The sequence below is a fragment of the Bombina bombina genome, chromosome 4, assembly GCF_027579735.1.
Source record: "Bombina bombina isolate aBomBom1 chromosome 4, aBomBom1.pri, whole genome shotgun sequence".
In the NCBI taxonomy this organism is placed as follows: domain Eukaryota; kingdom Metazoa; phylum Chordata; class Amphibia; order Anura; family Bombinatoridae; genus Bombina; species Bombina bombina.
Genome location: NC_069502.1, coordinates 1,131,638,341 through 1,131,665,357, shown reverse-complemented (window position 1 = coordinate 1,131,665,357; position 27,017 = coordinate 1,131,638,341).

Below are 27,017 nucleotides of genomic sequence, written 5' to 3'. Positions count from 1 at the left end.
TGTACCTACTCCAGTTATTCCTCCTGACCATATTTTGGCTACCATACGTACTAATTTGACTTCTCCCTTGGGGGAGGAGATTCTGGCTGCACAAAAAAATTCACCTCCTGAGAAGTGTTTTGTTCCTGAGAATCTTTGAACTAAACTTTTGCACACTTACCACTATCCTAGCCGCAGGTCACCCAGGCAAGAACCAAATTATTTGGTCTGTCACGCGACAATTCTGGTGGCCAGGTCTTCGTTCTGATGTTGATGCGTATGTTGCCTCCTGCTCAGTTTGTGCACAGAATAAGACTCTTCGACGTCTTCCTGTGGGTCTTCTTCAACCTATTGCTAATGGTGAGCATCCTTGGACACATCTTTCCATGAACTTCATTGACGAGCTCCCTGTTTCCAATGGCAATACTGTTATCCTTATGGTGGTTGACTGTTTTTCTAAAATGTCACATTGCATTCCCTTGAAGAAGCTGCCTACCGTTCAGGAGTTTGCTTCAATTTTTGCCTGGGAGGTCTTCTGTTTACAAGGGTTACCCAAGGAGATAGTGTCGGACCGGGGTAGCCAGTTTGTCTCCAGATTTTGGCGTTCCTTTTGTGCTCAAAAGGGGATCCAGCTTTCCTTCTCCTCGTCATATCACCCTCAATCCAATGGGGCTGTGGAACGGTCTAATCAAGCTCTGGAATAGTTCCTCCATTGCTATGTCTCATATCACCACAATAATTGGTCTGAACTGTTACCTTGGGCAGAGTTTGCTTGTAATAGTGCTATTAATGCTTCCTCCCAGTTATCCCCGTTCATGGTGAATTATGGGTTTCAGCCATCCTTGTTGCCTGATTCATTCATGTCTCAGGGTATTCCGGCTTTGGAGGAGCATCTCCGGCAACTCCGTTCCACGTGGATGCAGATTCAGGATTGCCTTCATCGTTCTATGCAGCTCCAAAAGTTCCAGGCTGATCGTAGGCATCTGCCCGCGCCTTCCTACCAGGTTGGTGAGAGGGTTTGGCTGTACTCCCGCAACTTGTACCTTCGTGTGTCTTCTAATAAACTGGCTCCCCGTTATGTTGGTCCTTTTCGAATACTCCGACGGGTCAATCCTGTGGCCTACACTCTTGACCTTCCTCCTGCAATCCGCATCTCCAATGTTTTTCATGTATCCCTCTTGAAACCATTGGTTTGTAATTGGTTTACCCATCCTATCTTTGTTGACAACCATGAAGAATATGAGGTCAGCAGCATTATTGACTCTCGTATGTCCAGGGGCCGTATACAGTATTTGGTTCACTGGAGGGGTTATGGTCCGGAGGAGCGTTCATGGGTTCCCTCCTCTGATGTTCATGCTCCCGCCCTCCTCCGTGCCTTCCATGCCCATTTCCCCAATAAGCCTTTTGTCCTCCCACGGGGAGGGGTCTTTGAGGGGAGGGTGCTGTTTTTTCCCTGCTTTGTTTGCCATGTGCTGCTGGCAGCCATTTTACTCACCTCTCTTGCTGACTCTGGTGCATAGTGTGTGATGCTGCTCATTTCCTGCACGCCCTTTTATGGCCAGACTGGTGTACATCATCCATGTGAGACAGGTTGCAGTCTCAGAATTGTGATGTCATCACTTATTATTTAAAAGGCCTCTGTTCAGTATGCTTTGCCCTTGCGTTGTCTTAGACCTGTTTGTGAGTTCCTGTTCCTGTGTATTACCTGGCTGTCTGACGTCCCTCCTGGTTCCTGATCCCTGGCTTGTTCCTTACTCTGCTGTTCTCCTTGTTCCTGATTCCGGCTCGTCTGACTACTCGCTTTGGCTCCTGACTCGGCTCGTCTGACTGTTAGCTTTGGCTCCTGACTCGGTTCGTCTAACTACCAGCTCTGGTTTTGACTCCTGGCTTGTTATTTGACTTGTGGACTTTTTATTATTTTTTGCTATTAATAAAGGTGTGATCATTTTTGTACTTCTCGTCTCAGTCTGATTTCTGGCACCCTGGCATACATGTACATATTTAGACATGTATATGAACATGTACAGTATGTATCTCTATGTTAAAGCCCTTTTTTCCCCTTACAACTGAGACCTCATATCTTTGAGCCCTTAGCTTTTTTTTTCAATATTTTTTTATAACTTTTATTTAGTTATTTTGAGTGTAACTGTAAAGTGTAATGTATTTTTTATGTGTTTTGTGCAACTTTTTAACCAGAGCTCTGAAGTCATGGTAACCCGAAAAGCGTAAATCGCGATTGCGCTCACGTGTTCACATTACTTTCAACTCTAAAACTCGTGCTACTTCCAACACGCGCAAAGAGCTGTGATAAAGTCCTTTTCATTTGTGCGCAACAGTTAGTGCACCACTCGTAATCTAGCCCATAATATGATACAATTGCTTACGGATATTTAGAATGCTGCTGGTGTAAATAACTAATATACCACACTGTGGTCTTTTGCTGACACTTGTAGCTGATAGAATCAAGCATTTGATTGGTCTGTTCACTAGAATTACCATGTACTAATTACTTAGAGTCTTGGGAGAATGTGTACTATGTATAAGAGGGAAGCAGACAGAGAAACAAACTTCATATAGTGTAGCAATTAAATAAACCACCATGTTCCTTATTTGTTTCAATGTACAATTTTCTTTATTTATCTGATCAAGAAGTAATTTACAAACGAAGAGAGAAACGCTCTAGCAGAAACGAAACAACAGCTCATCAACTAGTTCTATGGTGATTTACCATTCAGGAGCAGCCTCTTTTAGACCAGTGTGCTTTTCATTTACACTTTGAAATTAATTAAGAACGTTTTATTTAATTTTCACTTCAAAAATACATTTCGAAGTATAGTTACGCTCATTATAACACTGCCTAATAAAAATTATTTTAAAAAAATATTGCACAAAAAAGTTATAAGGCCTCAATGGTATGAGATCATGGTTGTTAGAAAAAAAAGTCACTTAAAGGGACATTAAACCCCAATTTTTTCTTTCATGATTCAGATAGAGAATACCATTTTATACAATTTTCTAATTTACTTATATAATCTAATTTGCTTCATTCTTTAGATATCACATGAGGCAAGTACGTGCAGCCACCAATCAGAAGCTACTGAGCATATCTAGATATGCGTTTCAGGAAAGAATATTAAGAGAATGAAGCAAATTAGATTATATAAGTAAATTAGAAAGTTGTTTAAAATGGTACTCTCTATCTGAATCATGAAAGAAAAAAATTTGGTTTAATGTCCCTTTAAGTACTTTAACATACAGATACATTAATAAAGATGTATTCTTATGTATATATAGATATGTTTAACTATGTATTTATTATACATATTTCACAGTCCAATGTTCTGCAAATGACAGAATATTTTCTATATATTTTTAAAAAGATATTCCTATATATATATATATATGCGATGAAACGGTGCGCTATATTCAATATAAAACTTCTTATTTTCGTGACAAGTTGGAAAAATATGAAACAGAGAGCCCAGGATTTCATTCTGATATAAGTCACTCTAGACATTTTGTAAGATACCAATAAAGAGAGAACCAAAGGACCATCCCTGCTCGAATAAGAGAGTCCAGGATTGCCATTCCCTCTGATAAAAAAGACCAGGAATTTCTCGCAACATCCAAAACACCATCTTTAACACCTTGCTGATCACTTACCTCATAGGATTGAGGTTTGCTCTGGTAAGCACAATATACTTACTATACACCAGGACATACATTTAGTCTCTGCTTAAATTATTTTGCAGTACTACTCTATGTTGTTGTTTTCTCTTTTTTTTCTACACATCTATGAGAATATTGGACATCCAAGCTTCTGAAAGAAGAAAGGAATCCATAGAGAGTCCAAGATTGCCATTTTACCAACAAGTTCCTCTACAAACTGCAGTTCTTCAACAAATACCATAGAGAGAACCAAAGGATCATTCTTGCTTTCATAAAAGAGTCCAGGATCTTCATTGGCAAGGAGCAACAGATACCAAGAGATTTCCACGGGAGCACACAGTTTCTAAGGGATCATCTATACTCCATTGCTGATCACTTACCTCATAGGATTGAGGTTGGCTCTGGTAAGCGCTATCACTTACCCTATACCAGAACTTTACTGGGAAAGAACTAACCTGTACCAACTGATTGGTTTTGAACTTTGTTTATGTATACACCACACAGTATATTAATACTATAATATTTATAATTGTCTAGCAGTGCGCCTATTTACTTTTGAGATAATTCTCTTTCGACCCATATATATATATATATATATATCTGTATATATCTATACCTATATATAATGATAGATATAGGTTTAAGTATATATTTGTTTAAAAAATTATCAGATATATGTAGAAATACTTAATTATGAATAAATAGAACATGTTCCGTTATGTTAAAGAGACATGAAACCCAAATCTTTTTTCTTTCATGATTTAGCTAGAACATACAATTTTAAACAACTTTTCAAGGTAATTCTATTATCAAATTTGCTTAGTTCTCTTGATATAATTTGTTGAAGGAGCACCAATGCACTACTGGTTTCTAACTGAACACATGGAGGCCTATTTATCAAGCCGTCAACTGTGCTGCATTCGCCGGCACCAAGGTTAAAGGAACCTTCATTCGGGAAGAATACGTCGAATGAAGAGGATGCTCCGCATCGGATGTCTTGAAGATGGAGCCTCTCCGCGCCAGATGGATGAAGATAGAAGATGCCATCTTGGAGGAAGACTTCGGCCGCTTGGATGAAGACTTCTGCCGGCTTCTTGGAGGATGGATGTCGGATCTTCAAAAATGTAAGTGAATCTTCAGGGGTTAGTGTTAGGATTTTGTAAGGGTGTATTGGGTGGGTTTTATTTTTAGATTAGGGGTTTGGGCTGCAATAGAGCTAAATACCGTTTTAAGGACAATGCCCATCAAATGCCCTTTTAAGGGCAATGGGGAGCTTAGGTTTTTTTTAGTTCATTTTTTTTTGTTTGGGGGGTTGGTTGTGTGGGTGGTGGGGTTTACTGTTGGGGGGGTATTTGTATTTTTTATTTACAGGTAAAAGAGCTGATTTCTTTGGGGCAATGCCCCGCAAAAGGCCCTTTTAAGGGCTATTTGTAGTTTATTGTAGGCTAGGGTTGTTGTTGTTTTTTTTTTGGGGGGGGGGGTATTTTCATAGGGCCCTTAGATCAGGTGTAATTAGTTTAAATGTGTGAAGGTGAGGTTATTTAAAGATACTACACTCAGGTCTCTTTACAGCTTATCCCAGAGAACGGTGATTAGGCCTCCAAACTATTCACCAGAAATCAAAAAACTAAAAAAGGGGGATACTGGGATAGCGCTAAACAAGTGAAAGAGAGTAGGACTATCCTAAAATATTATGTGATATATATCGTAAATAAGAACAATTAGTGATTGTGCAAGTGAACCATTGCATATATATAAAATGGGATTAGGTGTGTATATATAAGAAAGAACGATGGTGTTATTGGATATATTGTGATAATTTCAGTAAAAGGTGCTGTGTGAATATATTAAAAAGATTTTAGCATATGATATAAGGAACTTAAATCTAGAACCACAATAAAGGTCTAGACTAGTAGTTAATACGAAGAATAAAAATAAAGATTAAACATTTTAGTTTAGACCTTTATTGTAGTTCTAGATTTAAGTTCCTTATATCATATGCTAAAATCTTTTTAATATATTCACACAGCACCTTTTACTGAAATTATCACAATATATCCAATAACACCATCGTTCTTTCTTATATATACACACCTAATCCCATTTTATATATATATATATATATATATACAATGGTTCACTTGTACAATCACTAAGGCCTAGATTTAGAGTTTGGCGGTAGCCGTGAAAACCAGCGTTAGAGGCTCCTAACGCTGGTTTTAGGCTACCGCCGGTATTTGGAGTCAGTCAGGAAAGGGTCTAACGCTCACTTTTCAGCCGCGACTTTTCCATACCGCAGATCCCCTTACGTCAATTGCGTATCCTATCTTTTCAATGGGATCTTTCTAACTCCGGTATTTAGAGTCGTGGCTGAAGTGAGCGTTAGAATTCTAACGACAAAACTCCAGCCGCAGAAAAAAGTCAGTAGTTAAGAGCTTTCTGGGCTAACGCCGGTTCATAAAGCTCTTAACTACTGTGCTCTAAAGTACACTAACACCCATAAACTACCTATGTACCCCTAAACCGAGCCCCCCCACATCGCCGACACTCGATTACATTTTTTTAGCCCCTAATCTGCCGACCGCCACCTACGTTATCCTTATGTACACCTAATCTGCTGCCCCTAACACCGCCGACCCCTATATTATATTTATTAACCCCTAACCTGCCCCCCTCAACGTCGCCGCCAGCTACCTACACTTATTAACCCCTAATCTGCCGTCCGCACGCTGCCGCCAGCTACATTATAGCTATGTACCCCTAATCTGCTGCCCCTAACACCGCCGACCCCTATATTATATTTATTAACCCCTAACCTGCCCCCCTCAACGTCGCCTCCACCTGCCTACACTTATTAACCCCTAATCTGCCGAGCGGATCTCACTGCTACTATAATAAAATTATTAACCCCTAATCCGCCTCACTCCCACCTCAATAACCCTATAATAAATAGTATTAACCCCTAATCTGCCCTCCCTAACATCGCCGACACCTAACTTCAAGTATTAACCCCTAATCTGCCGATCGGAGCTCACTGCTACTCTAATAAAATTTTTAACCCCTAAAGCTAATTTTAACCCTAACCCTAACACCCCCCTAAGTTAAATATAATTTTATTCTAATGAAATAAATTAACTCTTATTAAATAAATTATTCCTATTTAAAGCTAAATACTTACCTGTAAAATAAACCCTAATATAGCTACAACATAAATTATAATTATAGTATAGCTATTTTAGGATTAATATTTATTTTACAGGCAACTTTGTATTTATTTTAACCAGGTACAATAGCTATTAAATAGTTAAGAACTATTTAATAGCTAAAATAGTTAAAATAATTACGAAATTACCTGTAAAATAAATCCTAACCTAAGTTACAATTAAACCTAACACTACACTATCAATAAAATAATTAAATAAACTACCTACAATTATCTACAATTAAACCTAACACTACACTATCAATAAATTAATTAAATACAATACCTACAATCATCTACAATTAAACCTAACACTACACTATCAATACATTTTTTAAATAAAATATCTACAAATAACTACAATGAAATAAACTAACTAAAGTACAAAAAATAAAAAAGAACTAAGTTACAAAAAATAAAAAAATATTTACAAACATTAGAAAAATATTACAACAATTTTAAACTAATTACACCTACTCTAAGCCCCCTAATAAAATAACAAAGCCCCCCAAAATAAAAAATGCCCTACCCTATTCTAAATTAAAAAAGTTCAAAGCTCTTTTACCTTACCAGCCCTGAACAGGACCCTTTGCGGGGCATGCCCCAAGAAATTCAGCTCTTTTGCCTGTAAAAAAAAACCATACAATACCCCCCCCAACATTACAACCCACCACCCACATACCCCTAATCTAACCCAAACCCCCCTTAAATAAACCTAACACTAAGCCCCTGAAGATCTTCCTACCTTATCTTCACCCTGCCAGGTTCACCGATCCGTCCTCGGAAGTCTTGATCCAAGCCTCGGAAGTGTTGATCCAAGCCCAAGCGGGCGGCTGAAGAGTGACGTCCATCCTCGGGCTGAAGTCTGGATCCAAGCGGCGACTGAAGAAATCCATCCTCGGGCTGAAGTCGGAAGTCCATCATCTGGATGAAGTCTTCTATCAAGCCGCATCTTCAATCTTCTTTCTTCTGGAGCGGAGCGGAACCATCTTCTTCCAAGCCGACGCGGAACATCCTCTTCAACCAACGACTAGACGACGAATGACGGTTCCTTTAAATGACGTCATCAAAGATGGCGTTCCTCGAATTCCGATTAGCTGATAGGATTCTATCAGCCAATTGGAATTAAGGTAGGAATATTCTGATTGGCTGATGGAATCAGCCAATCAGAATCAAGTTCAATCCGATTGGCTGATCCAATCAGCCAATCAGATTGAGCTTGCATTCTATTGGCTGATCGGAACAGCCAATAGAATGCAAGCTCAATCTGATTGGCTGATTGGATCAGCCAATCGGATTGAACTTGATTCTGATTGGCTGATTCCATCAGCCAATCAGAATATTCCTACCTTAATTCCGATTGGCTGATAGAATCCTATCAGCCAATCGGAATTCGAGGGACGCCATCTTGGATGACGTCATTTAAAGGTACCGTCATTTGTCGTCTAGTCGTCGGTTGAAGAGGATGTTCCGCGTCGGCTTGGAAGAAGATGGTTCCGCTACGCTCCAGAAGAAAGAAGATTGAAGATGCGGCTTGATAGAAGACTTCATCCAGATGATGGACTTCCGACTTCAGCCCGAGGATGGATTTCTTCACTCGCCGCTTGGATCCAGACTTCAGCCCGAGGATGGACGTCACTCTTCAGCCCCCCGCTTGGGCTTGGATCAACACTTCCGAGGCTTGGATCAAGACTTCAGAGGACGGATCGGTGAACCTGGCAGGGTGAAGATAAGGTAGGAAGATCTTCAAGGGCTTAGTGTTAGGTTTATTTAAGGGGGGTTTGGGTTAGATTAGGGGTATGTGGGTGGTGGGTTGTAATGTTGGGGTGGGGTATTGTATGTTTTTTTTACAGGCAAAAGAGCTGAATTCTTTGGGGCATGCCCCGCAAAGGGCCCTGTTCAGGGCTGGTAAGGTAAAAGAGCTTTGAACTTTTGTAATTTAGAATAGGGTAGGGCATTTTTTTATTTTGGGGGGCTTTGTTATTTTATTAGGGGGCTTAGAGTAGGTGTAATTAGTTTAAAATTGTTGTAATATTTTTCTAATGTTTGTAAATATTTTTTTATTTTTTGTAACTTAGTTCTTTTTTATTTTTTGTACTTTAGTTAGTTTATTTCATTGTATTTATTTGTAGATATTGTATTTAAATAATGTATTGATAGTGTAGTGTTAGGTTTAATTGTAGGTAATTGTTGGTATTTTATTTAATTAATTTATTGATAGTGTAGTATTAGGTTTAATTGTAACTTAGGTTAGGATTTATTTTACAGGTAATTTTTTTATTATTTTAACTATTTTAGCTATTAAATAGTTCTTAACTATTTAATAGCTATTGTACCTGGTTAAAATAAATACAAAGTTACCTGTAAAAAAAATATAAATCCTAAAATATCTATAATATAATTATAATTTATATTGTAGCTATATTAGGATTTATTTTACAGGTAAGTATTTAGCTTTAAATAGGAATAATTTATTTAATAAGAGTTAATTAATTTTGTTAGATTTAAATTATATTTAACTTAGGGGGGTGTTAGTGTTAGGGTTAGACTTAGCTTTAGGGGTTAATACATTTATTAGAATAGCGGTGAGCTCCAGTCAGCAGATTAGGGGTTAATGTTTGAAGTTAGGTGTCGGCGATGTTAGGGAGGGCAGATTAGGGGTTAATACTATTTATTATAGGGTTATTGAGGCGGGAGTGAGGCGGATTAGGGGTTAATAACTTTATTATAATAGCGGTGCGGTCCGGTCAGCAGATTAGGGGTTAATAAGTGTAGGCAGGTGGAGGCGACGTTGTGGGGGGCAGATTAGGGGTTAATAAATATAATATAGGGGTCGGTGGTGTTAGGGGCAGCAGATTAGGGGTACATAGGGATAATGTAAGTAGCAGCGGTTTACGGAGCGGCAGATTAGGGGTTAAAAATAATATGCAGGGGTCAGCGATAGCGGGGGCGGCAGAATAGGGGTTAATAAGTGTAAGGTTAGGGGTGTTTAGACTCGGGGTACATGTTAGGGTGTTAGGTGCAGACGTAGGAAGTGTTTCCCCATAGACAACAATGGGGCTGCGTTAGGAGCTGAACACGGCTTTTTTGCAGGTGTTAGGTTTTTTTTCAGCTCAAACAGCCCCATTGTTTTCTATGGGGGAATCGTGCACGAGCACGTTTTTGAGGCTGGCCACGTCCGTAAGCAACTCTGGTATCGAGAGTTGAAGTTGCGTTAAATATGCTCTACGCTCCTTTTTTGGAGCCTAACGCAGCCATTCTGTGGACTCTCAATACCAGAGTTATTTAAAAGGTGCGGCCAGAAAAAAGCCAGCGTTAGCTACGCGGGTCGTTACCGACAAAACTCTAAATCTAGCCGTAATTGTTCTTATTTACGATATATGTCATATAATATTTTAGGCTAGTCCTACTCTCTTTCGCTTGTTTAGCGCTATCCCAGTATCCCCCTTTTTAGTAATTAGTTTAAATCTTTGATTATTTATTTTTATTTTGTGTAACTTAGGGCTCGATTTATCAAGCCCCTACGGCTGCAAGTTCTCATAAGAACTTGCTCGCCGCAATTTATCAAGCAGCGGTCATCAGACCGCTGCTTCCCTAAGCTTTTCGCCACCTCTAAGGTGGCGAAATTCAATCTCCGCGGTCGAGTCCGACCGAGGAGATTGACATCTCCTGCCCGCGCGTGATTGGCTGTGCACGGGCAGGGGGCGGGATTGCACACAAGCGTAAAATTGCGCTTGTGTGCAATGTTAATTACCTACGGGTAATTTCGCCCCGCCACAGGCGAGCTGAGGCGTACAGGGGCGCATATACGTGCCCCTGTACGCCTCAGCTTTGATAAATCTAGCCCTTAGTGTTTATTTTTCTTTCATGTAATTAGCAAGAGTCCATGAGCTAGTGACGTATGGGATATACATTCCTACCAGGAGGGGCAAAGTTTCCCAAACCTCAAAATGCCTATAAATACACCCCTCACCACACCCACAAATCAGTTTTTACAAACTTTGCCTCCTATGGAGGTGGTGAAGTAAGTTTGTGCTAGATTCTACGTTGATATGCGCTCCGCAGCAGGTTGGAGCCCGGTTTTCCTCTCAGCGTGCAGTGAATGTCAGAGGGATGTGAGGAGAGTATTGCCTGTTTGAATTCAATGATCTCCTTCTACGGGGTCTATTTCATAGGTTCTCTGTTATCGGTCGTAGAGATTCATCTCTTACCTCCCTTTTCAGATCGACGATATACTCTTATATTTATACCATTACCTCTGCTGATTTTCGTTTCAGTACTGGTTTGGCTTTCTACAAACAACTTTTCTGTGACACTCTAAGCTATGGTTGGGCACTTTTTTAATAAAGTTCTAAATATATGTATTCAAACATTTATTTGCCTTGACTCAGGATGTTCAACATTCCTTATTTTCAGACAGTCAGTTTCATATTTGGGATAATGCATTTGAATCAATCATTTTTCTTACCTTAAAAAAATTTGACTTTTTTTCCCTGTGGGCTGTTAGGCTCGCGGGGGCTGAAAATGCTTCATTTTATTGCGTCATTCTTGGCGCGGACTTTTTTGGCGCAAAAAATATTTTCTGTTTCCGGCGTCATACATGTCACCGGAAGTTGCGTTATTTTTTGACGTTCTTTTGCGCCAAAAATGTTGGCGTTCCGGATGTAGCGTCATTTTTGGCGCCAAAAGCATTTAGGCGCCAAATAATGTGGGCGTCTTATTTGGCGCTAAAAAAATATGGGCGTCGCTTTTGTCTCCACATTATTTAAGTCTCATTTTTCATTGCTTCTGGTTGCTAGAAGCTTGTTCCTTGGCATTTTTTCCCATTCCTGAAACTGTCATTTAAGGAATTTGATCGATTTTGCTTTATATGTTGTTTTTTCTCTTACATATTGCAAGATGTCTCACGTTGCATCTGAGTCAGAAGATACTTCAGGAAAATCGCTGTCTGGTGCTGGAACTACCAAAGCTAAGTGTATCTGCTGTAAATTTTTGGTAGCTGTTCCTCCAGCTGTTGTTTGTATTAATTGTCATGACAAACTTGTTAATGCAGATAATATTTCCTTTAGTAAAGTACCATTACCTGTTGCAGTTCCATCAACATCTAATGTTCACAGTGTTCCTGATAACATAAGAGATTTTGTTTCTGAATCCATCAAGAAGGCTATGTCTGTTATTCCTCCTTCTAGTAAACATAAAAAATATTTTAAAACTTCTCTTTATACAGATGAATTTTTAAATGAACATCATCATTCTGATTCTAATGACTCTTCTGGTTCAGAGGATTCTGTCTCAGAGGTTGATGCTGATAAATCTTCATATTTATTTAAAATGGAATTTATTCGTTCTTTACTTAAAGAAGTACTAATTGCTTTAGAAATTGAGGATTCTGGTCCTCTTGATACTAAATCTAATCGTTTAGATAAGGTCTTTAAATCTCCTGTGGTTATTCCAGAAGTTTTTCCTGTTCCTGGTGCTATTTCTGAAGTAATTTCCAGAGAGTGGAATAATTTGGGTAATTCATTTACTCCTTCTAAACGTTTTAAGCAATTATATCCTGTGCCATCTGACAGATTAGAATTTTGGGACAAAATCCCTAAAGTTGATGGGGCTATTTCTACCCTTGCTAAACGTACTACTATTCCTACGGCAGATGGTACTTCGTTTAAGGATCCTTTAGATAGGAAAATTGAATCCTTTCTAAGAAAAGTTTATCTGTGTTCAGGTAATCTTCTTAGACCTGCTATATCATTGGCTGATGTTGCTGCAGCTTCAACTTTTTGGTTGGAAACTTTAGCGCAACAAGTAACAGATCATGATTCTCATATTATTCTTCTTCTTCTTCAACATGCTAATAATTTTATCTGTGATGCCATTTTTGATATTATCAGAGTTGATGTCAGGTTTATGTCTCTAGCTATTTTAGCTAGAAGAGCTTTATGGCTTAAAACTTGGAATGCTGATATGTCTTCTAAATCAACTCTACTTTCCCTTTCTTTCCAGGGTAACAAATTATTTGGTTCTCAGTTGGATTCTATTATCTCAGCTGTTACTGGTGGGAAAGGAACTTTTTTACCTCAGGATAGAAAATCTAAGGGTAAAAACAGGGCTAATAATCGTTTTCGTTCCTTTCGTTTCAACAAAGAACAAAAGCCTGATCCTTCTTCCTCAGGAGCAGTTTCAGTTTGGAAACCATCTCCAGTCTGGAATAAATCCAAGCCTTCTAGAAAAGCAAAGCCAGCTTCTAAGTCCACATGAAGGTGCGGCCCTCATTCCAGCTCAGCTGGTAGGGGGCAGGTTACGTTTTTTCAAAGAAATTTGGATCAATTCTGTTCACAATCTTTGGATTCAGAACATCGTTTCAGAAGGGTACAGAATTGGTTTCAAGATAAGACCTCCTGCAAAGAGATTTTTTCTTTCCCGTGTCCCAGTAAATCCAGTGAAAGCTCAAGCATTTCTGAAATGTGTTTCAGATCTAGAGTTGGCTGGAGTAATTATGCCAGTTCCAGTTCTGGAACAGGGGCTGGGGTTTTATTCGAATCTCTTCATTGTACCAAAGAAGGAGAATTCCTTCAGACCAGTTCTGGATCTAAAAATATTGAATCGTTATGTAAGGATACCAACATTCAAAATGGTAACTGTAAGGACTGTCTTGCCTTTTGTTCAGCAAGGGCATTATATGTCCACAATAGATTTACAGGATGCATATCTGCATATTCCGATTCATCCAGATCACTATCAGTTCCTGAGATTCTCTTTCCTGGACAAGCATTACCAGTTTGTGGCTCTGCCGTTTGGCCTAGCTACAGCTCCAAGAATTTTTACAAAGGTTCTCGGTGCCCTTCTGTCTGTAATCAGAGACCAGGGTATTGTGGTATTTCCTTATTTGAACGATATCTTGGTACTTGCTCAGTCTTTACATTTAGCAGAATCTCATACGAATCGACTTGTGTTGTTTCTTCAAGATCATGGTTGGAGGATCAATTCACTAAAAAGTTCATTGATTCCTCAGACAAGGGTAACCTTTCTGGGTTTCCAGATAGATTCAGTGTCCATGACTCTGTCTTTGACAGACAAGAGACGTCTAAAATTGATTTCAGGTTGTCGAAACCTTCAGTCACAATCATTCCCTTCGGTAGCCTTATGCATGGAAATTCTAGGTCTTATGACTGCTGCATCGGACGCGATCCCCTTTGCTCGTTTTCACATGCGACCTCTTCAGCTCTGTATGCTGAATCAATGGTGCAGGGATTACACAAAGATATCTCAATTAATATCTTTAAAACCGATTGTACGACACTCTCTGACGTGGTGGACAGATCACCATCATTTAATTCAGGGGGCTTCTTTTGTTCTTCCGACCTGGACTGTAATTTCAACAGATGCAAGTCTTACAGGTTGGGGAGCTGTGTGGGGATCTCTGACGGCACAAGGAGTTTGGGAGGTGAGATTACCGATCAATATTTTGGAACTCCGTGCAATTTTCAGAGCTCTTCAGTCTTGGCCTCTTCTGAAGAGAGAATCGTTCATTTGTTTTCAGACAGACAATGTCACAACTGTGGCATACATCAATCATCAAGGAGGGACTCACAGTCCTCTGGCTATGAAAGAAGTATCTCGAATTCTGGTTTGGGCGGAATCCAGCTCCTGTCTAATCTCTGCGGTTCATATCCCAGGTATAGACAATTGGGAAGCGGATTATCTCAGTCACCAAACGTTGCATCCGGGCGAATGGTCTCTTCACCCAGAGGTATTTCTTCAGATTGTTCAAATGTGGGAACTTCCAGAAATAGATCTGATGGCGTCTCATCTAAACAAGAAACTTCCCAGGTATCTGTCCAGATCCCAGGATCCTCAGGCGGAGGCAGTGGATGCATTATCACTTCCTTGGAAGTATCATCCTGCCTATATCTTTCCGCCTCTAGTTCTCCTTCCAAGAGTAATCTCCAAGATTCTGAAGGAATGCTCGTTTGTTCTGCTGGTAGCTCCGGCATGGCCTCACAGGTTTTGGTATGCGGATCTTGTCCGGATGGCCTCTTGCCAACCGTGGACTCTTCCGTTAAGACCAGACCTTCTGTCGCAAGGTCCTTTTTTCCATCAGGATCTCAAATCCTTAAATTTAAAGGTATGGAGATTGAACGCTTGATTCTTGGTCAAAGAGGTTTCTCTGACTCTGTGATTAATACTATGTTACAGGCTCGTAAATCTGTATCTAGAGAGATATATTATAGAGTATGGAGGACTTATATTTCTTGGTGTCTTTCTCATCATTTTTCTTGGCATTCTTTTAGAATACCGAGAATTTTACAGTTTCTTCAGGATGGTTTAGATAAAGGTTTGTCCGCAAGTTCCTTGAAAGGACAAATCTCTGCTCTTTCTGTTCTTTTTCACAGAAAGATTGCTAATCTTCCTGATATTCATTGTTTTGTACAAGCTTTGTTTCGTATAAAACCTGTCATTAAGTCAATTTCTCCTCCTTGGAGTTTGAATTTGGTTCTGGGGGCTCTTCAAGCTCCTCCTTTTGAACCCATGCATTCATTGGACATTAAATTACTTTCTTGGAAAGTTTTGTTCCTTTTGGCGATCTCTTCTGCCAGAAGAGTCTCTGAATTATCTGCTCTTTCTTGTGAGTCTCCTTTTCTAATTTTTCATCAGGATAAGGCGGTGTTGCGAACTTCTTTTCAATTTTTACCTAAGGTTGTGAATTCCAACAACATTTGTAGAGAAATTGTGGTTCCTTCATTATGTCCTAATCCTAAGAATTCTAAGGAGAAATCGTTGCATTCTTTGGATGTTGTTCGAGCTTTGAAATATTATGTTGAAGCTACTAAATCTTTCCGAAAGACTTCTAGTCTATTTGTTATCTTTTCCGGTTCTAGAAAAGGCCAGAAAGCTTCTGCCATTTCTTTGGCATCTTGGTTGAAATCTTTAATTCATCATGCCTATGTCGAGTCGGGTAAATCTCTGCCTCAAAGGATTACAGCTCATTCTACTAGGTCAGTTTCTACTTCCTGGGCGTTTAGGAATGAAGCTTCGGTTGATCAGATTTGCAAAGCAGCAAGTTGGTCCTCTTTGCATACTTTTACTAAATTCTACCATTTTGATGTGTTTTCTTCTTCTGAAGCAGTTTTTGGTAGAAAAGTACTTCAGGCAGCGGTTTCAGTTTGAATCTTCTGCTTATGTTTTCATTAAACTTTATTTTGGGTGTGGATTATTTTCAGCAGGAATTGGCTGTCTTTATTTTATCCCTCCCTCTCTAGTGACTCTTGCGTGGAAAGATCCACATCTTGGGTAGTCATTATCCCATACGTCACTAGCTCATGGACTCTTGCTAATTACATGAAAGAAAACATAATTTATGTAAGAACTTACCTGATAAATTCATTTCTTTCATATTAGCAAGAGTCCATAAGGCCCACCCTTTTTGTGGTGGTTTTGATTTTTTTGTATAAAGCACAATTATTCCAATTCCTTATTTTATATGCTTTCGCACTTTTTTCTTATCACCCCACTTCTTGGCTATTCGTTAAACTGATTTGTGGGTGTGGTGAGGGGTGTATTTATAGGCATTTTGAGGTTTGGGAAACTTTGCCCCTCCTGGTAGGAATGTATATCCCATACGTCACTAGCTCATGGACTCTTGCTAATATGAAAGAAATGAATTTATCAGGTAAGTTCTTACATAAATTATGTTTTTTTTTGTAACTTAGTGTTTGTTATTTTTTTGTAACTTAGTTGTTAGTTTTTTGTAACTTAGTAATTTTTTTGTGGAGATTTAAATTATTTGAGTAGGGTTAGGTTTTTAACTATATAATATATTTAATTTAATTTGTAGTTTAATATAAATTAGTATAACAGTTAGGGTAGATTAATTATTAATTTAATATAGTTTAATGTAATTTTAGTCTAACAGTTAGGGTAGATTAATTATTAGTTTAATATAGTTTAATTTAAACCTAAAGGTAAGTTTAAATTTATAATAAGATAGGGATGAGTTAGGTTTAGACGTTAATAGTTTAATTTAGTTTATGGCGATGTGGGGGGCTGGCGGTTTAGGGGTTAATAGGTTTGGTAAGTGCTAGTGATGTGGGAGGCCAGGGGTTTAGGGGTTAATAAATGTATTTAGTTGCGGTGGGCTCCGGGAGCGGCGGGATAGGAGTTAATAACTTTATGTAGGTGGCGACGGTGTAGGGGCAGAAGATTAGGGGTTAATAAGTATAATGTAGGTGGCGGGGGTGTCGGGGCGGGAGGTTAGGGGTTAATAAGTATAATGTAGGTGGTGGCGGTGTCGGGCAGCAGGTTAGGGGTTAATAAGTATAATGTAGGTGGCGGCGGTATAGGGGTGGCAGATTAGGGGTTAATAAGTATAATGTAGGTGATGGCGGTATAGGGGCGGCAGATTAGGGGTTAATAAGTATAAAATAGGTGGCGGTGGTGGCGGAGCAGCAGATTAGGGATTAATAAGTATAATGTAGGTTGCGGCGGTGGCGGAGCGGCAGATTAGGGATTAATAAGTATAATGTAGGTGGCGGCGGTGTCAGGGGCAGCAGATTAGGGGTTTTTAGACTCGGGGTACATGTCAGGGTGTTAGGTGTAAGCATAACTTTTATTCTACCATAAAAATCAATGGGATATCGGGCAGCAGTGAATATAAGCTTTCGCTGCTTTCAGACTCCCATTGATTCCTAGGGCATCCACCGCCTCCAGGACGGCGGATTGAAAACCAGGTACACTGGGCCGGAATAGTGGCGAGCGTACCTGGTAGAATTTTGATAACTTGCAAAAAATCTGCATTCGGAACATCTGTAATGACGTAAGCATCGATCTGTGTCGGACTGAGACCGGCGGATCGTATGTTATGTCACAGATTTCTACTTTTGACAATCTGTAGGCTTTGATAAATAAGGGGAATCAGGTTTGCTACAATTCCAGCGTATTTGCAGTTGGCGGCTTGATAAATAGACCTCATGGGGTGAGCCAATGACAATCAGTATATATATCTATATATATGCAGCCACCAATCAGGTGAAATCTAGTTTTTTTGCTGCTCCTGAGCTTTCCTAGATAAACCTTTAGCAAAAGATAACAAGAGAAGGAAGCAAATTAAATAATAGAAGTCAATTGGAAAGTTGTTTAAAATAGCATGTTCGGTCTAAATCAGAGCCATTTCTCTCTCTCTCTCTCTCTCTCTCTTTCTCTCTTTCTCAATAGATTTCTACAAGGTTGTGAGGTTGTTGAGATCATGTTTACAATTCATTAAGGGTTACTTAATTTATAATTTATGACATTTCGCAAGATATTTTAAGTGCCTCAATGCATCATATCTTGCACATTTAAGGAGAACCTTTAGCAATCTGGAAAATAAATAATTACAAACACAACACTTTTGAAATGGGTTGTGTGAGTGTTTGAAAATGTAAAATAACCGCATGTCTGTTTTATTAAGGTTAAGCATTCTTGCTGAATAGAAAGTGATGCGTTTTAGACTATTGCTCCTGTGAATAATCTTGTGTCAATGTCTAGTTTCGCTATTGCAAAGCTTACAAGGTTGTCTCCTTTTTTTTTCTTTAGTTTTTCTTTTCCTTTGTGTTAGAGTGGATTGTTTTATAGAGAGTGCATTTCTTCTGCATTAAGCGTCAACTTCGCTAGACGTAAGCTTTTTGCACACGGACGTCAGTTGAAAGTAAAAAGTTTGCGTGTGATTGAAACTAGGGTGCCCGAACCGAAGGACTTAGAAAATCATAACTGCGTTAACTTATTCTCCCTATTGACTTAAATAGAGAATGCAGACGAAAAACAAAACTAACATTTATTACTTGTGCGCTAACCCAACAGGAGTTATAAATATTTCACATTCAAAAGTCCTTCATATACACAATGCTATTTTTATTGTAGATAAATATATATAAATAAAATAGTCAATCAAAGTGCACTCACCGGGACTTCTGGTAATTCACATAAATAAAAGGTGAGTTATTTTATAATTCAGATAGAGGGGGCGATTTATGAAGCAGCGGATGCTGCCTCTGACCCACTAGTCCTAAGACTGCTGCTCCTTAACTCGTCTGGCACCTCTGAGGTGGCGGACAGCAATCAGCCCGATCAAATACGAACCGGTTGATTAACACCCTCTGCTAGAGGCCGGGGGGTACCCTCTGCAGGGGGCAGTATTGCCCCAGCAATTCACCAGAACTGCTGGTGCAATGATAAATGCCGACAGAGTGCGCTGTCGGCATTTATCGATGTGCGGCGGACATGATATGCTACATTGTATCATGTCCGTATGCACAATAATATATCGACCCCAGAGGGTATCATTTTAAGCAACTTTCTAATGTACTCCTCTTATAATTTTTTCTTGGTTCTCTTTGTATCTTTATTTGAAAAAGCAGGAATGAAAGGTTAGGAGCCAGCCCATTTTTGGTTCAGCACCTGGATAGCGTTTACTGATTGGTGGCTACTATATTAGATATATACTTTTTATGCAATTTTTTAAAAAATAATTTGTACGAGATGGTGTTATTATTAGTGTAACTGTACTTTTCAATATATATTGGATGTGATTTGTGCAATTTTATAGTTGAGCATAACAGTTAACCAGAGCTAAATTTTCATTTACTTTCAACCTGTAATATACGTGCTGCTTCCAACGCATGCAAAGAGCCGCGATAAACCCCTTATCACTTGCGCACCACCTGTAATCTAACCCTTAATCTGTTCTCAAAATCATCCATTTTACCTTGTGGAGTGTATTACATTGTTTAAAAATAGCTCCTCTAACTTTATTTTCTAATTTAAAATAGCTGATTTTGCTGTTGCATCTCCAATTATATTGAATAAAGACAGTATTTAAGTACTGCTTATAGAAAAGGTATGTAAACAAGTTTAGAATAAAGCACACTACCAGTGGGTGTGGGACAGAGAGATACAGGGTATTGTGGTGTGTAAATATAGAGGGATAATATAATGAGGTATGCTCTCCCTCCAAGCTCAGTCCATTTAATTGTGTTGCTAAAACTATACATAAAGGAGTAATTTCTCATACATTTTATACTCTGCAACTGGTATAACAATTAATGTAAAAACATTAAGAGGAAACCAATTTTACTATTCTCTTTCCCTTTAATGTTAAAAGCTTTTATTTTTGTTTGAAATGTTTTATTCATTTTATGAAACCTACGAAAAGATACAATTGCCAAAACAGCTACAACTCAGTTCTGTAAAGAACAGATTACAAATAATTGATATTTAGTAACATACTATAAGTTACTAGTAACAAGAAACAAGTAACAGTATGGTACCAAAATATTGTATCTATGATGCTGAGAATTTGGTATTATAACATCTATTAGAGATTCATTGTTCATCGGTCAGGTTCTAGCTGCTGATTGGTGGCCACATATATATATACTGATTGTCATTGGCTCACCCATGTGTTCAATTTGAAAACAGTAATGCAATGCTGCTCCTTCAACAAAGCACACCAAGAGAATGAAGCAAATTTGATAATAAAAGTAAACTGCAAAGTTTTTTAAAATTATATGTTCTACCTAAATCATGAAAGAATAATTTTGGGTTTTATGTCCCTTTAACAGCTCACGCCCTTCACAAAGGCAATTCACGATCGATGGGTATCATGTGAAAAATATAGGATAATATGATTAAGAAAACCAGATTACAGTGGACACATTGGCAACCATGATAAATTATCTTGCGAGGCAAGGTTGCTTCTGAGGAAAAAAAGGGGGGAAGTCAGCTCCCCCCTAGAACCCCACTGGGGCAATGTCTATTAGTAGGTTATAGGATCAATGTAGTATTACATTAGAGAGTAGAGGTAAATGAGTCTCTTTCTCAATGTACCAAGCCTCCTCTCCTCCCACTGGAGAATGTTCAACATGCAGTTAATGTCGTGGTCACTGTGGTCTGGTCAGGTCTCCCAGAAGAACTCAACTTATGAGAAGACGTCACGTACGATGCTAAATGCAGAAATCAGCGTAATGTAATGACCGCAGGATTTCATTTTTAAAGTGCCCCCCCCCCCCTGCTCACCTGCTAACTTCACTCCACAGTGTGAAGTTTCCTTTCTAGCGAGCTCTATTACTTTCAATAGGAGACATTTTGCCACTCGCAGGGACTGTATCTTTTTTATGATAATTCCTCCAGGGCAGCCCCTGCAAGGGTCACCGAGACAAAACACGTCTGAAATTTTAGATCATTGGGCCCCAAATGTTGTAGAAAAGATTAGTCTATCCTTCCCTGTTTGTTTCTTTTACTTATTTTCTAGGAGAGACCTTTGAATTTGTCCCTTTAAAAGTTCAATTTATGAATCCAACATTCTGCTGTTATAACCTATTTTAATGAAATTCTGCTTCATCTCTCCTACTTGTGAGACCCCAACATCCTGATTAGAATTATTTTGAATGGTTCTTATAAATTGGAATTTTGATACCCTTTAATAAAGAAGGTGGGTTCCTGCTTTGTGCTTGTAAAATTGAATTGCGGTCTGTAAGTTTAGAATAAGAGGAAGTTTGCAGTGTGTCATTCATTATCTTAATTTGTGAGTCAAGAAAAATAATAAAATCAAAACATAGTTATAGTCCCTGAGGTATCCAAAATGTAGGGAAAATTAGCACTCAAGAGTTCATGCTCCAATAGGGTTATAAAGTTATAGTATTATAAGTTATAAGTTATAAAAGAAGCAGATTGATTTTCCATATAATATAGTACAGCCCCTCTAAGCAGATTTTACCGGATCTTATGCCTCTTATTATAGTCACCATCTTGATTAGCAGGTTACAGCTTCTCTTGATAGAGGTGTAATGATGATATTCCCTCCTCACCACTGCTCCTACATTTTACCCTTGCTGACAGTATGTATTTATAGCATCTACTGTGAGATAGAAGTTTTGTTGAGTACTGATTCAGTCATGGAGCAAGATGGGGATTTTACTTTGTAATTTTAAACCCACCAACTAATGATCCAGTAGCGCTAATACTGAGGCCTTTGCTACCAATCTGGGTTGAGAGAGAAACCATTTGCTGTTACCTTGTTAGCTTGGGTGGGGTCCGATGTAGATACAGTGTGCAGGACCATGGTTGTTTTTTATGTCCTGTGGGATGAGCATTCTCACTGAGAAAGGGCTGAAATGCCCTCCAAGCGAAGAAGTTTCAGTGATGTGCAGTCAGCTTCTCTAACCATTTTGCCCCGCCCCAAAACTTTTATGTAATATTTAAGAAAAAATTTACAAAAAGTTGTGGCTTTAAAGGAATGATATTCTACAATGCTAAGTATTTTAGTGTACAATATACTTCCATACATGTGAATTAAAAGTCACATTTTGCTGGGGAGTGCAAACTGGAAAAAAACTAACATTTATCACTTGCATGCTAATCCGACAAACTACAGCACTAACCCATAGGTAGTTATGAATATTTTTCATTCCACTGTTCTCCACATATAAGAGAATGCTTTTTTAATTTTTATATATATATATATATATATATATATATATATATATATATATATATATATATATATATATATATATACATACAGTGCATACAGTAAATATACATGTATGTGAAGAACATTGGAACGTAAAATATTTACAGTACATACACAGTAACACATAGGGGGGTAGTTATCAAGCCGTCAACCTCAAATACGCTGGAATTCCGCAGCGTATTTGTGGCGAGGCTGATACGCCTTAGTTATCAAAGGCTCGAGACCGGCAAAAGTAGAATTTTGTGACGTAAGCTTCGATCCGCCGGACTCAGTCCGACACAGATCGATTCTTACGTCACTCCAGATGTTCCGCACACAAGTGCGGCACATTCTCACTACTTTTGCTAGCTATCAAAAAACTAGCAGGTACGCTCGGCACTTTTACGGCCCAGCGTACCTGGTTTTCAATCCGCCAGCCTGGAGGCGGCGGATCCCATAGGAATCAATGGGAGTCTGACCATAGCGAAAGTACAAGTTCGCTGCTGCCAGACATCCCATTGATTTCTATGGGAACTGTCTGCACCTAACACCCTAACATGTACCCCGAGTCTAAACACCACTAATCTGTCCCCCCCTACACCGCCGCAACTAAATAAAGTTATTACCCCCTAAACCGCCGCTCCCGGAGCCCACCGCAAGCTACTCTATACCTATTAACCCCTAAACCGCCGCTCCCGGAGCCCACCGCAACTATAATAAATGTATTAACCCCTAAACCGCCGCTCCCTGAACCCGCCGCAACCTATATTAAATGTATTAACCCCTAATCTGCCCCCCCTACACCGTCGCCACCTATAATAAATTTATTAACCCCTATCCTGCCCCCCCTACACCGTCGCCACCTATAATAAATTTATTAACCCCTAATCTGCCCCCCCCTACACCGTCGCCACCTATAATAAATTTATTAACCCCTAATCTGCCCCCCCTACACCGTCGCCACCTATAATAAATTTATTAACCCCTAATCTGCCCCCCACTACGCCGCCGCCACTGTAATAAAATTATTAACCCCTAAACCTAACCCTAACCCTAACGCCCCCTAACTTAAATATTAATTAAATAAATCTAAATAAATTAACTCTTATTAACTAAATGAATCCTATTTAAAACTAAATACTTACCTTTAAAATAAACCCTAATATAGCTACAATATAAATAATAATTATATTCTAGCTATCTTAGGATTTATATTTATTTTACAGGTACCTTTCAATTTATTTTAACCATGTACAATAACTATTAAATAGTTATTAACTATTTAATAGCTTACCTAGCTAAAATAAAGAGAAATGTACCTGTGAAATAAATCCTAACCTAAGTTACAATTACACCTAACACTACACTATACTTTAATAAATTATTCCTATTTAAAAATAAATACTTACCTGTAAAATAAACCCTAAGATAGCTACAATGTAATTCATAATTATATTATAGCTATCTTAGGATTTATATTTATTTTACAGGTAACTTTGTATTTATTTTAGCTAGTTAGAATAGTTATTAAATAGTTATTAACTATTTAATAACTACCTAGCTAAAAGAAATACAAAATTACCTGTAAAATAAATCCTAACTTAAGTTACAATTAAACCTAATACTACACTATCATTAAATTAACTAAATAAACTACCTACAAAGAACTACAATGAAATACAATTACATAAAGTAACTAAAGTACAAAAAATAAAAAAAGCTAAGTTACAAAAAATAAAAAATTAAGTTACAAACATGTTAAAAATATTACAACAATTTTAAGCTACTTACACCTAATCTAAGCCCCCTAATAAAATAACAAACCCCCCCAAAATAAAAAAAATCCCTACCCTATTCTAAATTACATAAATTTCAAAGCTCTTTTACCTTACCAGCCCTTAAAAGGGCCATTTGTGGGGGCATGCCCCAAAAAGTTCAGCTCTTTTGCCTGTAAAAGAAAAATACAACCCCCCCCCAACATTAAAACCCACCACCCACATACCCCTAATCTAACCCAAACCCCCCTTACAAAAACCTAACACTAATCCCCTGAAGATCATCCTACCTTGAGTCGTCTTCACTCAGCCGAGCCACCGATGGAACTGAAGAGGACATCCGGAGCGGAAGAAGTTAATCCTCCAAGCGGCGCTGAAGAAATCTTCCATCCGATGAAGTCATCATCCAGGCGGCGCTGAAGAAGTCTTCGATCCGGCCGATGTCATCTTCAAAGAGGCGCTGAAGAGGTCTTCTATCCGGGCGAAGTCATCTTCCAAGCCGGGTCTTGAATCTTCCTTCCGCTGACGCGGAACCACCTTCTTCACCGACGGACTACGACGAATGACGGCTCCTTTAAGGGACGTCATCCAAGATGGCGTCCCCTCAATTCCGATTGGCTGATAGGATTCTATCAGCCAATCAGAATTAAGGTAGGAAAATCTGATTGGCTGATGGAATCAGCCAATCAGATTGAGCTCGCATTCTATTGGCTGTTCCGATCAGCCAATAGAATGCGAGCTCAATCTGATTGGCTGATTGGATCAGCCAATCGGATTGAACTTGAATCTGATTGGCTGATTCCATCAGCCAATCAGATTTTCCTACCTTAATTCCGATTGGCTGATAGAATCCTATCAGCCAATCGGAATTGAGGGGACGCCATCTTGGATGACGTCCCTTAAAGGAGCCGTCATTCGTCGTAGTCCGTCGGTGAAGAAGGTGGTTCCGCGTCGGCGGAAGGAAGATTCAAGACCCGGCTTGGAAGATGACTTCGCCCGGATAGAAGACCTCTTCAGCGCCTCTTTGAAGATGACATCGGCCGGATCGAAGACTTCTTCAGCGCCGCCTGGATGATGACTTCATCGGATGGAAGATTTCTTCAGCGCCGCTTGGAGGATTAACTTCTTCCGCTCCGGATGTCCTCTTCAGTTCCATCGGTGGCTCGGTTGAGTGAAGACGACTCAAGGTAGGATGATCTTCAGGGGATTAGTGTTAGGTTTTTGTAAGGGGGGTTTGGGTTAGATTAGGGGTATGTGGGTGGTGGGTTTTAATGTTGGGGGGGGTTGTATTTTTCTTTTACAGGCAAAAGAGCTGAACTTTTTGGGGCATGCCCCCACAAATGGCCCTTTTAAGGGCTGGTAAGGTAAAAGAGCTTTGAAATTTATGTAATTTAGAATAGGGTAGGGATTTTTTTTATTTTGGGGGGGTTTGTTATTTTATTAGGGGGCTTAGATTAGGTGTAAGTAGCTTAAAATTGTTGTAATATTTTTAACATGTTTGTAACTTAATTTTTTATTTTTTGTAACTTAGCTTTTTTTATTTTTTGTACTTTAGTTAGTTTATGTAATTGTATTTCATTGTAGTTCTTTGTAGGTAGTTTATTTAGTTAATTTAATGATAGTGTAGTATTAGGTTTAATTGTAACTTAAGTTAGGATTTATTTTACAGGTAATTTTGTATTTCTTTTAGCTAGGTAGTAATTAAATAGTTAATAACTATTTAATAACTATTCTAACTAGCTAAAATAAATACAAAGTTACCTGTAAAATAAATATAAATCCTAAAATAGCTACAATGTAATTATGAATTACATTGTAGCTATCTTAGGGTTTATTTTACAGGTAAGTATTTAGTTTTAAATAGGAATAATTTATTAAAGTATAGTGTAGTGTTAGGTGTAATTGTAACTTAGGTTAGGATTTATTTCACAGGTAAATTTCTCTTTATTTTAGCTAGGTAAGCTATTAAATAGTTAATAACTATTTAATAGCTATTGTACCTAGTTAAAATAAATTGAAATTTGCCTGTAAAATAAATATAAATCCTAAGATAGCTACAATATAATTATTATTTATATTGTAGCTATATTAGGGTTTATTTTATAAGTAAGTATTTAGTTTTAAATAGGATTCATTTAGTTAATAAGAGTTAATTTATTTAGATGTATTTAATTAATATTTAAGTTAGGGGGGCGTTATGGTTAGGGTTAGACTTAGGTTTAGGGGTTAATCATTTTATTACAGTGGCGGCGGCGTAGTGGGGGGGCAGGATAGGGGTTAATAAATTTATTATAGGTTGCGGCGGGTTCATGGAGCGGCGGTTTAGGGGTTAAACTATTTATTTAGTTGCGGAGAGGTGCGGGATCAGCAGGATAGGGGTTAATAATTTTATAATAGAGGGCGACGGTATAGGGGGGGCAGGATAGGGGTTACTAGGTATAATGTAGGTGGCGGCGGTGTCCGGGAGCGGCGGTTTAGGGGTTAATACATTTATAAGAGTTGCGGCAGGGTCTAGGAGCGGCGGTTTAGGGGTTAATACATTTATAAGAGTTGCAGCAGGGTCTAGGAGCGGCGGTTTAGGGGTTAGTAACTTTATTGAGTTGCGGGAGGCTCCAGGGGCGCCGGTATAGGGGGTAGAACAGTGCAGTTTAGTGTGAGTGCTTAGTGACAGGCTAGCAATAAAGCTGGGAAAAAGCCGAAGGGCAGCGAGATCGGATGAGTGATAACTGTCACAGTCCGCTGCTCATCGCCCCACGGCTTTTTGACAGCTTTATTTCATAACTTAGGCGTATAATTTCAGGTCCGCGGCGGCGAAGGTAGGCGAGCTTAGGCGGACGTATTGGGCCGGCGAAGCCAGAAAAGTAGACGGCTTGATAACTACCCCCCATATTATTAAATAATAAATTGA